At 38.7% G+C, this 17,444-nt stretch overlaps 1 pseudogene; it reads right to left on the bottom strand.

Moving 5' to 3' along the window:
- LOC149257515 (uncharacterized) overlaps window positions 1–17,444 on the bottom strand; it is a 79,426-nt pseudogene that overhangs the window by 40,015 nt on the left and 21,967 nt on the right.

Raw genomic sequence — 17,444 nt, 5'->3', positions numbered from 1 at the left:
ATAGCATCTGGCTATTGCACATGTAGAAGTACAAACAGATAATGTATCGGCTTGTGATAAGGAAATCCAGACAGAGGCACTATCCTCTAGCGAGAAGGAAACTCAGAACATAAAGACAAGATGTCGTAATAAGGAGATCCAAGTAGATCTCTAGCCCAAGATTATCATGTTGGATAATGACCCGAGGATAGTAAATCTGCAAAAATATTTGCAACAAGCCCAACAAACAATAGAGAAACTTACAAAGCAGACTGTTCCTCAAGAAAAATACGAGAAATTACAAAAGCAGCTGAAGAACATTAACGCATCAGAAAGCCAGGCCTTGGAATGATGTCGAAAGGCAAAAGAAAGAGTCAAAAAGGTAACCCATAGACTAGACATAGTCATCAAACAAATGGATACCTTATGTTCTCTATATACTGACGTTCTAGTGTGTAGGGCACTTGCCAGAAACTATGCTTTGTTGTTAATGGAAAGATATTTACAATTGAAAATTAAAGCTGTCAAGGTAGGAGTACCTATAGAGATAAAAACCATTGATGACTTCATAAATTGTTGTAAGCATTACGGGGTGAAAGTTCAATGATTGTTATGTGAATTTTATTTGCACAATCTTGTATTAGATGGAGAAACAAAGTAGACCCCTAGCCCTTTTGTGGGTGATGTCCAACTTCATGCATTTATTTCTTTTGGTGTTAATCAAATAAAGTGGCTTAAAGCCTACAATGTCTTTCAAAGACAGGAGAATGGATTAGATCTATGGGTGAGGGGTGAACCTAGAGACCCACTGCAACTATGGAAGAAACATAGGAGCCTAATGAGAACTCAAGGAGTGATCAAGGCATTGGGACCTATTCACACAGTAGTCATCTGGAAAGGGGTAGAATACTTCTTTACCATCAAAGACCTTGCCATAGCAGCAACCAAATTCCGATACCAGACTTCTAATCGGAATATCCAAAATAGAGAACTGTTCACTTATGAGAATTTTAAGCTAGCTGCTGACCGCTTGGGTATCTATGGTGACCTCATTTTGAGAGAAGGCCCTTCTTGTCTAGGCTGTAGGTTCCAAAGTCCAGTGATTTGGCATCATGCGCCAAGATATAGAGCCTTATATGAAATGCTTGAAGGTCAGACAGGGCATATTTTTGAATTCTTAGCTAGGCATCATGGTTGTTGACCACCTACTAAAAACCCTTCTCCAGCCTATTCCCTAACTGCCTTGCATGTCAATTACAATGTTTTCATGAGGGCATGAAAAAGGGTAAGCAGGGGGGTGTGTTGAGCATTAGAGAAGGTATGTAATTGCCACTTATTTCGTTATCTTTTCCTTTAATTCATAACTTATTTACATTATGAAATGGGCATATAGTGAAAGATTATGATAAAGTTTAGAAGAATTTGTGAGTAACATAATATGACTAATTACTACTTTTTCCTATGCAGAAAAGGAAGAAAGTGGAAGATCGCCATTCCAAAGGAAAAGACAAGACGAAATCAACTGTTGTCCCTTTGACAAGGAACCACATCCAAACGAGGCAATCCAGATCGGAGCACATAAGCCAGGAAAAGGTAGAGGAGATACCAAATCAGCGCAAGAGAACGAAGAGATAACTGAGAAATAACAATATGGAAAATCCCTCAAGATCCTTTGATCCTGAGGGATCGCTACCTTAAAGAATATTTGTACCTTTGGTATTTCCGCCCGGCTGCTATAAAGAGGGACAACGTTGCTAGCCCAAGGCAGTGGTTTATTGTTGTTTTATGAAATTCACTATTGTAACTTAAACTTTGATCGCCGACTATCTTTAAAGAGTGATTATTGTAACTCTGTTTTGATGATTAATACATAAACTCTGTTGGCGTTCCATCTTTGATTCTGGAGTAATCACAACAGTGCGTCCTTAGAGGCTAAGGGCCCGACCCTAGTGGATCACTTGCTTCCTATACCATTATTTTCCAATTCCAAGTCGTGTGTGGTTTGATTTCTCTTATTTACTTTGTTCAGTAATCTGTTGTTCCTTATTATTTCATGTATTGGCTATGTTATATTTCACACATATTTGAATAGTAAGGCTATCCTCTGCAACTGGAACGTTATGATGTTCATTCTGAATTTATATCACATTGTTGTTCCTTTATAGATTGATATTATTGTATAACATTGTTGTTCCTTACAGATTACCATTACTATTCGTTTATAGAGTAACAATGCTGTGTATTTATAAATCGGTACTATTGTCTATTTATCTACAGTTTACCTCCAAGTGTGATTGCTGTTCATTGGGATTGCTATTCCATGGTAACCGCAATTGATGTTTCTTCAGAACCGTGGTTAATATTTGTTATGCCGAAACTCAGATTACTGCTTCCTTCAGTATAGATGCACTGTGTGTAATATTCGATTTAGTTTGTTGTGCGTTTACATTTGATTCAGGTTGTTGTTCTATATTTCATAACTCACTTTAATTTGCTGTTCCATTTTCGGTTTGTTGTTCAAATCATTTCTGAGATAAAGATTGTTGCTTAATTCCTGTAGATTACAATTACTATAGGTTAAATCTTCGTTGTTCAATCTTTTTAAGTAGATTAGTTGTTGTTCCCTTTCCTGTTATTTGAATTATCATTTCAAGTAATTGCTTTGGTGTGAACAGAACGATCTGAAACTGTAGTGAACATTGACTATTGTTGTCCAGTTCCCAGATTGATGATCTTCTCCTTGATTGCTTTTCAATTGCATCAGTTTACAAAGGGAAGAGTTATCATTACTACACCCTTGACTGATGAAGTGTTGTAGTTTCTTAAATGAATGATTTAGTTACAAGCATTTCAACTTCTTGTCATTACATTTAGAGTTTGTTTCCAACATTTAGTTACTTTTGCAAAAGCACTATACTACTAGCATTACTCTTGACAAGTGACCGCCTTAGACTGAGTACACTCTTTGAGATAACAAATCGTACCTGGATTGATAATTAATGTAGGGTAAATAGAGGTGAAAAAGACCCTTTTTACTGCTCGAAAATGTGGACCATGGTTTTTGTAGCAATGTAATGTATTTAAGTACATGTAATGCTTTGTTGAAAATCATTAGTTCACATCATAGAGAGAACACAATTGATCGAGTCTTTTGTTTTGGGTCTTAAGGAAAGGATTTGCAGCTGAGTAAGTAGAGGCCTTGGAAGAGTCTACAGCTAAGTGCGCAGACCACCTACAGCTGGGTGCACAGGTCGAGAAGTTGTAAGTACTAAAAGATCTATCTTAATAAGAAGAAGAATTTTGGGTGAATTCTCTTGAAACTGTATCTGTTATTTGTGTTATATCTGTTTATGCGAAGTAATTGCAAATAATTGGTATGTTAGCGCAACTCTTATTGTTCGGTAATGTGTTTATATTAAAATGAATGTGACAAAGTCTGTAGTTAGAATACACTGTGTAGTAATGTTATGAATGTTAGAAGGGTGATTAAAGTATAGAAAATAAAAGTTAAGAGCCACTCTGCGCAGTCCCTCAAGGTTGCAGAAACCTAGTTCTGCAATCACCCATAGCCACCTCGGGTGATACTTCGACCATCTTGTGGGTCATTGCCGAAAGGGCCAGTGTCTGAGGGTTTTGTTGGTGCAAAGTATAAGCTGAACCTGGGTCAAGCCCAATCGAGCCAACAAATGGTTTTGTTGTTGGGACTTGGATCTATTTGAGGGATCTGGACGTCACATCCATCAAAGAAGTAAATATAATATTGGGTAGATCAGAAAGAATGAGAATTCACAATCAGGAAAACAAAAATCTGCAATTGTCAACTACATCCTGGTTGCAGAAGTATCTGTTTATATAACAGCACAAGATCTTCTTTGTGACATTTCTAATGAACTATATGAATGGGTATTAAAGTTGACCAAGCATAAGACTTGTTTAAAAAATAAGGAGCCTACCGCGTGGAGCCCTGAATTGATATAGCGACTCAATAATATTATCAACAGTATCTCAAGAGTAGTTGATTTTTGGATTTCTAGTATCTTGGGAGGATTTATTACTAGGTTTGCAATAGACATGACTATATATTACAGTGAGATGAGTGAATATTTTTCAAGGGTTCGTGAGGTAAGTACCTAAATTCATTGAAAATATGGATAAAAATTAATTTGTGTGAAAAGGGCGTACTACGAATGCAGTTAGATTAATGTTTGTACAAAGAGGGAATAAGTTTGAACTAGGACTGGGGTCTACATGAAGTCGAAAGAGATATAGAGTAGAGCACAAACCAAAGAAATTTATTAAGACTGTCTATAGTCTCTTGTTAGGTGGGTCTGAGAGTGAAGAAGAATGAAGTAACCCCGCAACCCCACGATATTCTCCCTCCCATCCTGAAGGTGCGTCGAAGTTAGGAGTTGAGAAAAATCAGGGCATCTTTGGGATTCCCCATCCATATACTCCCTTTGCCCCCATCCCCATCCCCATAATTCCCCTACGCCCCCTCCCACCAAGAAGAAAAATGTATGATGACATTAAGCTTCCTATCTTTAGAGGACTTGGATCAGATGATCCTGAGCAGTTCTGGCTTGTAGCTGATGTAGTATGGAAGGCAAGACAGATCATTGATGAAGATGTAAATAATACACAACTCATCAAGATGTGCATGAAGTAGTTTGTGACTATTCAGGACGCTTCATTGGATGATATTAAGAAATCACTAGTATCAAAATTCAAGAAGCCGAAATCAGAATAAAAGTGCATTACCGAGCTAAAGGAAATCAAGGTGGGAGTTGAATCAATGATTCAAGGTGTTAATGGGAAAGTAAGCTTTAACATATCCCCAAAACAACATAAATAATGGTTTATACTTGCATTTTTTCCACATATCAGGTTACCATTGATGTAGCAGAAGATAGTGACTCAAGCCAAAGCATTGGAGATTAATGCAATGAAGTTGGAAGCCTCGCTGATCAAATATACTCATGCAGGAGTACAAAAAATTCATAGTCAGCTAGAAAATTTGACCTTGGAACTACAAGATATAAAGAAAAGTAAATAAACCAGATCAAAAGCGTGGTGTACAAAATGCAAAGCAGAGGGCCATTATAAGGATCAATGCCCTGTGTTCAGAGATTACTTGGAAAGTGGAGCACCTAATCCAATAAACCTAGGATCAAGTTTATGGTGCAATATTCGTAGAATGAGAGGCCAACATCTCTTTGAAGATTTTTATTTATTACAGAAGTACGTGAAAACCCCAAAGTAGTTGTTTTGCAAATTTTGTAAATCAATAGGCCATGATGAGAGAAACTTTTGAGTTTATGACTTGATGTTAGAGAACATTGTTGATGCTTATAGACTGCAAGTTGAAGGAAATACAAACGAGGAGCTAGGCTAGAATGTTGGTCAAGGAGGCTTCCAAGGACAAGGAGGAGGAGGAGGAGTTGGTCGAGGATGCGGTTAGATTATATGTTATAATTGTGGATAGGAAAGACATTTCACAAGAGACTATCACAACCCTACTACAACCTGTAGCTACTATAAATCTTCTGATCATGTGATAGAAGAATGTTTCATCCTTATCGTAAATATGCAGGAGAAAAGGAACTAGAAGCCCATAGCAAATATTCAAATGATGACCGTTGAGCCAAGGGAGGATAAACCGCACCTCAAAATCATAATAAGCAGTGGAGTTGTGACGAGAGCCGATAAAGGTAAGAATAAATTACAAGAGACATGGTTAAGAAAGACTGCAAAAAAGACCCTTGGGTTCAGTATCCAAAAGGAAAAAGAAACGTTCATGGGAGTGAAGCAAAGCTTCATGGATTCTACGGCTTCAACGTCTAATGCACAACTGAAGTTAATGCCTAAAAAGGACTGCAACAAAGTGTCTACTTCGACGAAAGAATTAGATCCAAGTATTTTTAAGTTGTTTTTATAGACTTGCATGAAATTGTTGAGGAATCAAAGGGTTGTCGAAGGAATCTAGGAGTTGATAGACTCCTGCGCTGATAAATAGGTACCGAGAAGTGATCTATGTGCATTGAACAATTTACATCGACACAAGAATAGAATGGGGAAGGAAATGAGATAACTGCCCATAATAGGAAATATGATATGGATCAAGTAATCCTAGATTAAGGATCTAATGCCAATGTGTTACCTAAGGAAACTTGGGAGTTAATTGGAAGACTGAAGTTGCAATGGTCGTCGATATAGTTGATGATGTCTAAACAACATAATATCGTCCCTATGGGAAGGCTACCTAGCATCATATTAGACATTGGAGGAGTTTGAACTATTGCATACTTTGAAGTGATTGAAATTGTAGATGATAGCAACCCCTATCCAGCGTTGCTTGGATTGGATTGGGCATTTGATAATTTGGCGATAATCAATTGAAGAAGAGACAAATGATGTTCGAAAAAGACAATATGAGGGTCATTGTCCCTCTAGATGCCTCAGAAGGAGTGTGTTAGATAGAGCATGTCCGGAATGAGTATTGCGATAGAGATGTCGAAAAAATTTATCATATAAAAGCTGAGGAAGATTGGATTAATCCCACCACATATGGCAAGTTGGGCTGGGAACATGACATTTCTTGTACTTCAGATTCTGAGGAAGAACTGGAAAATTGGCAGAACAAGTTATATGAAGTCTCTACCACAAAATCACTTTGATGCATAACTTTCAAGGTATGTGATTTTCCTTATTATGATGGGATCGGAAATGTAATCTGTTTCTTGATGAATATGAAAGAGAAATATCAAAATAATAGAGGTTGCAAGATTTGGATGTATTCCTGAGGGCTACACCTGCCAGATTGTGTGGTACTCATAAAATAATTATAGCAGATTGGCAGCAATGTCAAATATTAATGTGGATTAGGTTTGGCTCAATCAACACAAAAATAGGAGTAATGTATGATGGTAAGGTTGATCCCTGGGAGCATATTCATCACTGCACTTCTGTTATGCAACCAACTCACAAAATAGAAGAAAAGATAGATCAAAAACTTCAAAATCAGCCTCCTCATAGGGGGCAACCTCCTTTACATTACACAAATGATAAATTCTTGGATGATACAAATGATAAAACCTCTTTTCTATATATAGGAGTCTAAGGGGTCACAATATAATCAAAGCCAACATAACAAAAATAATATAAAGGCACTACAATAACAATAATGGGCTTCTATGGGGCACAATAATAATAATATGGGGACAATATGGGCACAACAATAACAATAAGGGATACAATGATAATTGTAATCAAGGAATCACTAGTATCATAGGGACATAACATGCCCCTCTCCTTCAAAAAATTGTTTTCCTCAATGCTTGAGTAGTTATGGATACTTCTGTATAAAATTCTCATCCTCCCATGTGGAATCTTCAATGGGTAAGTTCTTCCACTTGATGAGATACTCCAAAATTGATCGATTTCGTAGCTGTCGAGTTCTTGTTTCTGTGACTACTTCCAATATGATTTTTCCTTCCTCATCAAATTTTGGAAATATTGTTTGAATTGGGAGCTTATCACCTATAACCTTATTTAAGCATGAAACACGGAAAATTGGGTGTACTTGGAAAGCTACACGAAGCTCCAATTTGTATGCCACAATACCAATATTTTGCAACACCTTGTACAGGCCATAATAATTTGGTGATAATTTATTATCCTTCTTAGCTATCTTGAGGGACAATTTTTTATATGGTTGTATCTGTTGGAAATAATATTGGGGGGGGGGGGTGAATCAGTATTATCAAATTCTTTTCAATATTCCCTCTAGATTTATAATTTAATTTGTTCTTCAGATGTTGAACATTAATTTGAATGTCAGTACCATATAATAATGAAAAGGAACAAGAAAAACAGACAGTCACACCAAAGAACACCAGATATAAAGTGGAAACCCAATGTGGGTGAAAACCACCTACTGCAACGTGTCTCTATCTTCTTTCAATTAGAAACTTCTTTTACAATGATTCTGTACTGGTGTAGTCCTTTACCAGTATGCAGGCTGCAACTTGCAGAGAGCTACAACCCTCTCTCGTTTTCTAGACTCTCTTGGAAGGGAGCTACAACCCCCTTAGCTCTTGTACTAGCTGAGCTACTAGTACGTAGGTTCTGACCTACTTCTTTTCTTCCAGGGACCACGTTTCATCAATTTTCAGACTGGATCCATGAACATCAAATAATCATCAAGTACATCTGAATCAATTAATCTCCTTTTACAATCAATTAATGAATCAACCAATAGCCTCTCAGAATGCAGTAATCAGACAAGCAATACCAGTAATCTAAACCCAGAACTCTGCAACAATAGACAAAAGGCAACCAACAAACATTTCAAGAAAATTCCGCAACTTCACCAATAGAAACCTGCGAGATATCCGCACTTCTGTTGAGTCTAGCCTGTGTAGCTCCGTACTTGCTCTGTCTGCTCGACAACGCACCTAATCTGTCTACTGGACTGCACACCTCCGCACCTGCGCCGTCTACCGGACTGCACACCTCCGCACCTACGCCGTCTACTGCACTGCGGACCTCCGCACCTATGCCGTCTACTGGATTGCGTACCTCCGTACCTGTGCCGTCTACTGCACTGCGGACCTCCGCACATGCGCCGTCTACTGGACTGCATACCTCTGCACCTAAGCCGTATCTCACCTGCGGATCTCTGGATATAAACACTTTATCATTCGTCAATTGTACCCCAGGCTATTAGATCCACAGATCTGATCATGCGCCAAAGAGATCACGACCCCTCAATTGATCAATCTTCTCATGCTCAGGTTTAATTTTATCTCATTAATCGATTACAAGTATTTCAGATCTTGTTCCACTTAAGATATTCAACACATGAGTACCTAGCTAAATGATCTCCTTTCCTTTTTACAGGCAAGACCTTACACAAACCATGGATCAAGACCATAGAAAGCCAATACAAGGGACCCAAAACCGGGGTTCAATATTTTAGAAGATATACCAGGGACCAAAACCATAGGATCAAACACGTCGAACTAAATACCATGGATCAATCATAAAAATTCCCACGTGCGTGCACTTCTCTGCATTGAAGTGAGTGAATTTAACGCCCGCACCTTTTGTTCGGAGAACCTGCGGGTATGCCCGCACTTCTTGTTCGGGGCACCTGCGGGTCCGCAGATTTTGTTAGGCTCACCTGCGGGTATGCCCGCACTTCTTGTTCGGGGCACCTGCGGGTCCGCAGATTTTGTTAGGCTCACCTGCGGGTATCTCATTTTCTATGATTTTGAGAGCCTGAACAGTGATTTGCCACTTGAATGAGTTGCCATCAAGGACAACACCTATGCCATAACGCCAATCATGAGTCATAATGCAAACAATCTCCCCCTTTGGACTTTATGGCAACCCCAAGATCCTCAAAGTCATTCTCCCCCTTTTTCATCAAGGGCAAAGTGTTATGCTCCCCCTGAGAACATGTTGAAAACTCCACTCTGCTAAACTGATTGTGCTCCCCCTGACTGTAGGCCAGATCTGCAAAAGAAATTTTCTTCAAGAAGAACCATAATCCACCATGCATCATAAATGACCTTCCTATCACCAGAAGACTCTATACATACATTCATCACCCAACCAAGTGGGGATCATCCTCCCAACCTAGTGGGGTTACATCAGAAATTTACATATGACAACCAAGTACATTATATCATTCATCCCAGAAATAGGCCGTTACATGACCTTGACAAAAGAAATATAAGACATAGAGACAAAATATTAGCAGCAATATTTAGATCAGATTCCATGTTCTCCTTCTGTACTTGCTCCTCCAAGATCTTCTACAATAATGCCAACAATGCATTATTAGAAGAATATATGCTCCCCCTGAACCTGCGCCATTTTGTCTTTGACCAATCCATAAACCAGCGAATGTACGCGTATACCCCATATGAAACTCGCGTACAACCAACAATCTCTGAAACAGACAAGATTCAACAACAGGATGATGCATCAACTACCCCCAGCTTTTGCCTGAGGTATTCAAAGGTCTCCCTGGGCAGCGGTTTGGTGAGTATATCAGCAACTTGTTCCTTAGAGGGAACATACTCCAATTTGACCTTTTGTTTTAACACTTGTTCCTGAAGAAAATGATATTTGATAGGTATATGCTTGGTCTTTGAGTGCATGACTGGTTTATTTGAAATACTGATTGCACTTGTATTATCACAGAAGATGGAGATAGGTGGAGTACAAGTGATTTGCATGTCTTGCAATGTTTGCATCATCCAAAGGAGTTGTGTGCAGTAAGATGCAGCAGCTACATATTCTGCTTCAGCTGTAGATAATGCAATAGAGCTTTGTTTCTTGTTGAACCAAGATACTAATCTAGGACCCATGAAGAATGCACCACCACTAGTGCTTTTCCTGTCATCCACGCTCCCTGCCCAATCCGCATCTGTGTATGCATGAAGTGTGAGGTCTGTACCATTAGGATACCATAAGCCATAGTTTTGAGTTCCTTGAAGATACTTGAAGATTCTCTTAACTGCCTGAAGATGAGTTTCCTTTGGATTTGCCTGAAACCTTCCAACTATTCCCACTGCATGCATAATGTATGGTCGGGTACCTGTCAGATAGAGCAAACTACCAATCATGGATCTATAGGTTGGTTGATGTACTGTTGCCGACTCATCATTTGCGCTGAGGCTGCATCCTGTCACCATAGGGGTACATACTGGTTTCGAATCCTCCATCCCATATTTCTTCAAGATCTGCTTGAGATGCTTGGTTTGTGATAGAAAAATACCATATTTGTTTTGTTGGACTTGCAAACCAAGGAAATATGTGAGCTCACCAAGCATGGACATTTCAAACTCCTTTTGCATCACCAAGGCAAACTTTTGACTCATGTCTTCTTCATTGCTGCCAAAGATGATATCATCTACATACACATCAAGTATTAGAAATTTTTCATTATCAACCTTTATATATAGATTGATGTCAGTTGATCCTTTTATAAAATCTTGTTGATGAAGATATTTATCCAACCGATAATACCACGCCCTAGGAGCCTATTTAAGACCATAGAGAGCCTTTTTGAGCTTGCATACAAGATTTGGATCATTTCCAAGGATGAACCCATCTAGTTGTTCAATGTACACTTCTTCATTCAAGTCTCCATTCAGAAAGGCAGATTTTACGTCCATCTGAAATACTTTGAACTTCTGAAAGCTAGAGAGAGCAAGGAGCATTCTTATAGCCTCAAGTCTAGCAACTGGTGCAAGGGTTTCTTCAAAGTCTATGCCCTCTTGTTGCGCATTTCCTTACAAACAAGTCTTGCCTTGTTTCTAACCACATCTCCATTTTCATTTAGTTTATTTTTGAAAATCCACTTTGTCCCTATGACATTCTTATCTTTTGGTCTAGGAACCAATTCCCAAGTGTTATTCCTTTCAATTTGTTCAATTTCTTCATCCATTTCCTTGACCCAGCATTCATATTTGCATGCCTCTCTTACATTTTGTGGTTCAGTGGAAGAAAGTAATGCCAAATAGCTTGAAGCTTCTGCAATTGTTCTTCTTGTTTGTATGCCTGCCTCCTTTTGCCCCAAAATTTGAGATTCTGGATGATTCTTTTGAACATACTTGGATGGAGTCTTTTATTCTATCCTTATCTATTCCTCTGGTGCCTCACGGGTTTCCTCTTCATCATGAATCTGATTTGATGTTGATGGATAGCCCTCATCATCTTCGAAGTCTTCAGATCTTACCTGTCTGGGAGTGTCTTTTTCATCCACCACTACATCAATGTTGTCGACAATTCTTCCAAGCCTTTTATTGTAACATTTGTATGCTTTTCTGTGAGGAGAATAACCAAGGAGAATGCCTTCATCTGCTCTAGGTTCAAACTTGCCAAGATTTTCATCATTAATTTTAATATAGCATTTGCTTCCAAAAATTTTGAAATTTTTTACCGAAGGAGTCTCACCATACCAGAGCTCATGAGGAGTTTGAGTGATGTTCACCTGAATATTTGTCTTGTTGAGAATAACAACTATAGCAAATGCGGCTTCACCCCAGAAGGTTGCGGGAGTTCCAAACTCATCAAGCATAGCACGAGCCATTTGTTGAACCGTTCTGTTCATCCTTTCCACTACTCCATTTTGCTGAGGAGTCCTAGTTGTAGAGAATTCCCTTCTTATTCCATGTTCTTCACAAAAGTCGAAAAATTCATTCGAGGTAAACTCCCCACCTCTATCAGACCTGAGGCATTTGATTTTGTGATCTGATTCATTCTCCACCAAGGCTTTGAATGATTTGAACTTTTCAAAGGCTTCGTCTTTGTGCTTCATAAGTCCTATCCAACACATCCTAGAAAATTCGTCAATGAATAATATGAAATATTCTTCTCCTCGAGGTGACCTTTTCCTAGATGGGCCACATACATCAGTATGGACAAGTTCAAGTGGCCTTCTAGCTGATCCTTCCTTCTCAGGGAAGTTAGTTTTGGTTTGCTTACCAAACTGACACGATTTGCAAATTGTATTGTCTGGAATTCTGATGTCTGGAAGACCACGAACTGCCTGGTATTTACATGCTTTCCTTATCTGTGAGAAGCTAAGATGCCCCAATCTTCTGTGCCATAACTAGTGTTCATCGTTCTTGCTTAGATAGCATTGATGTTGTCCTTCTTTGAATATGTATAAATTATTTGGAGTCCTTATGCCTTTGATCACTGTTTTTCCTGTATCAAGATCACGAACACTACATCCATTTGATCGAAATATTACCTCCATTCCTTGATCACACATCTGACTGACACTCAATAAATTATGCTTTAACCCATCAACATACATAACATTTCTAGCTTTTACCTTTTCTTTCAACTGAACAGAACCTTTACCTTTTATGAGCGCAAGGGTGTCATTTCCAAAAGAGACCTTCTTCTCCTTCTCTAAGGCACTATATGACTGGAGTTTTTCCTTATCACACGTCATGTGTTTCGAACAACCACTGTCAATGTACCATTGATTTTCTCTCCCTTCTACATATAAAGCTATACCACATCTCTCTGGTTGTGGTTCCTTCATTCTCCATGTTTTGACACTTGAGGCTTGCTCCTTCTGAGTTGTTTGCTGAAACCTGCTCCTGCATTCAGAATATTCATGACCGAAGTTGTTACAAATAGATCATTCTATTTCATTTTCAAGAGCAGAAAAGTTATTGTAGGTTCCTTTCATGATCCCAGTCATGTTCCTTTTCTTTTGAGCTTCTCTAGTCATGATTGTCTTATAGGCAACACATTGAGCTACTTTGTGGCCAAAGTTATGACAAGAGAAACATTGGCCATTGAAGAAACTCTTGTGATTATCAAATCTACCAGCCAAATGATTGTAGTTTCTATTGACATCCATTCTTGAGGCAAATTAAGAAGGTTTTACCTGAGGCTAGTTGTAGCTTCTATTTGTCCTTAAAGTAGATTGCCCCCGATTTACCTGATAGTCTTTGTTCATTCTTGAGGTAAACTGTCCCTGATTTACCTGATGATTTCTATTAGGCCTTTGCTCGATCCTCCTTGCTGCATCAAGATAACTTTTGGAGGTGGATGCTTGAGATGCTTCTTCCTTATATCCCAGACCTGTCTTGATTAGTGGAGAACGCTGCACATTGATAATCTCATCCAGAGTTTCAGATCCTTTAACAAAATTAAGATTAAGAGCTTTTGTTTTCTCAATCTCTTTTCTAAGACCAACAATTTCACATTCTAACGTTTCATGAAGTTTTTCTTTTTTCAGCCAGTTGGAATTGCAGAGTATCAATAATCATATTTTTCTCTTCTAAACAAATTTTGAGTTTAGAAATCTCTTCATACAGGCCTTCTTCATCTATAGCATCCATGAAATCATCATCTTCAAAAGCCATTAAGAGTCTATAATTGTTACCTTGTTCATCTTCGTCACTATTTGAAAGTCCATCATTGTCTTCATGAGTGTAATAAATTTTCTTATTTACATTCTGTTTCTTGTTCGATCTGACAGGTTCCTTACCTTTATCAAGCTTATCTTTATGAGGACACTTTGCAGCATAGTGACCGACTCTTCCACAAGCAAAGCATTTGAAGGGTAACTTACCTCTGAATCTTCTAGCACCTCGTTGAAGGTTCTTGACAAAATTTGATTCTTCTTCTTCTTTTGATAGATGTCCTGACTCATAGTAATCTCCTTTGCCTGAAGCCTTGAATGCAACTTCTCTCCTGTCTGATGGTCCTCCTTTCCTCATTTCGTAAGCAGATAGAATTCTGTGCAGCTGTGACATGGTAAGATTCCATAGATTCTCCTTTTCTTCTATTGCAGAAACTTTTGATTCAAACTTAGGGGATAAAGATCTTAGAACTTTTTCAACCACAACAACCTCTTTTATTTCTTCACCCAAGTTTTTCATACAATTAACAATCTCATCTACATGAAGGAAATAGTTAGCCACACTTTCATCATTGTGCATTTTGATATTTTCATACTGAATTCTGCTGGTTTGAAGTTTTGCTTGTTTTACCTGTTCATCTCCTTCATAGCTCAGAACAATCTTGTCCCATATTTATTTTGCGGATTTATACTGCATAACCTTGACGAATTCTGATTGAGATAGACATCCTAATATAGTATTGACAACCTTTGCATTTGTTTCATATTTCTTCTTACCAGCCGGATCTGTAGGTGTTGCTGAGGGAAAAGTGTACCCTGTATCTATGATATCCCAGACTTCTGTACCAAGAGATTGAAGATAGGCAGTGACTCTTACCTTCCAATATATGAAGTTTGTTCCATCAAAAATTGGTGGCCTGATCGATGCTTCTCTCTCGTAGTTGCTCATGATGATAGATCTTCCTTCAAGCGATCAAGCTTCTTCTGAAGGACCTACTCCGATACCAATTGTTAGAAATAATACTGAGAGGGGGGGGGGTGAAGTAGTATTATCAAATTCTTTTCAATATTCCCTCTAGATTTATAATTTAATTTATTCTTCAGATGTTGACCATTAATTTAAATTTCAGTACCATATAATAATGAACAGGAACAAGAAAAACATATAGTCACACCAAAGAACACCAGATATAAGGTGGAAACCCAATGTGGGTGAAAATCACCTGCTGCAATGTGTCTCTATCTTCTTTCAATTAGAAACTTCTTTTACAATGATTCTGTACTGGTGCAGTCCTTTACCAGTACGCAAGCTGCAACCTACAGAGAGCTACAACCCTCTCTCGTTTTCCAGACTCTCTTGGAAGCGAGCTACAACCCCCTTAGCTCTTGTACTAGCTAAGCTACTAGTACGTAGGTGCTGACCTACTTATTTTCTTCCAGGGACCATGTTTCATCAATTTTCAGACTGTATCCATGAACATCAAATAATCATCAAGTACATGTGAATCAACTAATCTCCTTTTACAATCAATTAATGAATCAACCAATAGCCTCTCAGAATGCAGTAACCAGACAAGCAATACCAGTAATCTAAACCTAGAACTCTGCAATAATAGACAAAAGGCAGCCAACAAATATTTCAAGAAAAGTCCGCAACTTCACCAATAGAAACCTGCGAGATATCCGCACTTCTGCTGAGTCTAGCCTGCGTAGCTCCGCACCTGCTTTGTCTGCTCGACAGCGCACCTCCGCACCTGTGCCGTCTACCAGACTACGCACCTCTGCACCTGCGTCGTCTACCGCACTGTGGACCTCTACACCTGCGCTATCTACTGGACTGCATACCTTCGCACATGCGCTGTCTACTGCACTGCGGACCTCCACACCTACGCCGTCTACTGGACTGCGTACCTCCACACCTGAGCCGTATCTCGCCTGCGGATCTCTGGATATAAACACTTTATCAGTCCTCAATTGTACCCCAGACTGTCATATCCACAGATATGATCATGCACCAAAGAGATCATGACCCCTTAATTGATCAGTCCTCTCATGCTCAGGTTTAATTTTATCTCATTAACCAATTACAAGTATTTCAGATTTTGTTCCACTTAAGATATTCAACACATGAGTACCTAGCCAAATGATCTCCTTTCCTTTTTATAGGCAAGCCCTTACACAAACCATGGATCAAAACCATAGAAAGCCAATACAAGGGACCCAAAACCGGGGTTCAATATTTTAGATGCTATACCACGGACCAAAACCATAGGATCAAACACGTTAGACTAAATACCATGGATCAATCATAAAAATTCCCACGTGCGCGTGCTTCTCTGCATTGAAGTGAGTGAATTTGACGCCCGCACCTTTTGTTCAGAGAACCTGCGGGTATGCCCGCACTTCTTGTTCGGGGAACCTGCGGGTCCGCAGCTTTTGTTAGGCTCACCTGCGGGTATCTCATTTTCTATGATTTTGAGAGCCTGAACAGTGATTTTCCACTTGAGTGAGTTGCCATCAAGGACAACACCTGTGCCATAACGCCAAACCTGAGTCATAATGCCAACAGTATCCATAGAAATACCCAGTCACCTTCATCAAAATGTCTTTCGCTGCGATGTTGATATGCCTGTTGTTACATTCTATTCTGCACCAAAGTGAGGTTATACTTTAAGATTTGGAGAACTTGTTGTTGATGCTTGATGTGATCTTCCACTGCTTGAACCTTAGAATTTCCTCTTAAATATGATTTGATGGATGTTGGACGATATCGATAAATTTCCATAAATGGGGTCATTTTTGCTGCAATATGGAAGGAAGTATTATACCACCATTCAGCTAGAGGCAAGAATTTGACCCATTGTGTCTATTTTTCAAATACAAATCAACGAATATATCCTTCTAAACATTTGTTTACTATCTCATTTTTCCCATCAGATTGAGGATGATAAGATGAGTTATGAGCTAACTAAGTACCCATAAAAGAAAATAATTATGTCCAGAAATTTCTAGTGAAAATGGTATCTCGGTCGCTTACAATAATCTTTGGGTTTCCGTGTAGCTTTTGAATTGTTTCCACAAATGTAGTAGAAAGTGTATTGGCTTTAAATGAATGAGATAATGCGCAAAAGCATGCATACTTGGTAATTATGTCAACTACCACCATGATGACACTCTTTCCTTCAGACTTGGGTAAACCTGTGATAAAATCCATTGAAACCTCCTCCCAATGCTATCTTGGAATGGATAAAGGTTGTAATAGCCTTGGGGTCTTAATTGTTTCAACTTTATTTTGTTGGCAACCAAACATTCTGCCACAAACTTTTGAATATCAGATTTAAGGCCATCCCAAAAAAATTCCTTCTTAACCCTGTGGTAAGTTTTTAAAAATCCCAAGTTCCCTCCTAATGGAGAGGTGTGAAATTCCATAAGAATATTTTGTTTGAGTTGGGAATTCTTACATTGGTATAAGCGATATTTGTACCATAACGAATCATTTTTCCAACTAAATGTATCAGATGTGCTCGGTTCTTGTTGTAAATTTTGAATGAGTGCCGATACTTCT

This window comes from Pinus tabuliformis, chromosome 6 (assembly GCF_031772625.1).
Source record: "Pinus tabuliformis cultivar Carrire ecotype Pingquan chromosome 6, CPIR1, whole genome shotgun sequence".
NCBI classification, from domain to species: Eukaryota; Viridiplantae; Streptophyta; class Pinopsida; order Pinales; family Pinaceae; genus Pinus; species Pinus tabuliformis.
The sequence above is the reverse complement of the archived record's forward strand: the minus strand, read 5'-3'. Positions and strand labels throughout refer to the sequence as shown.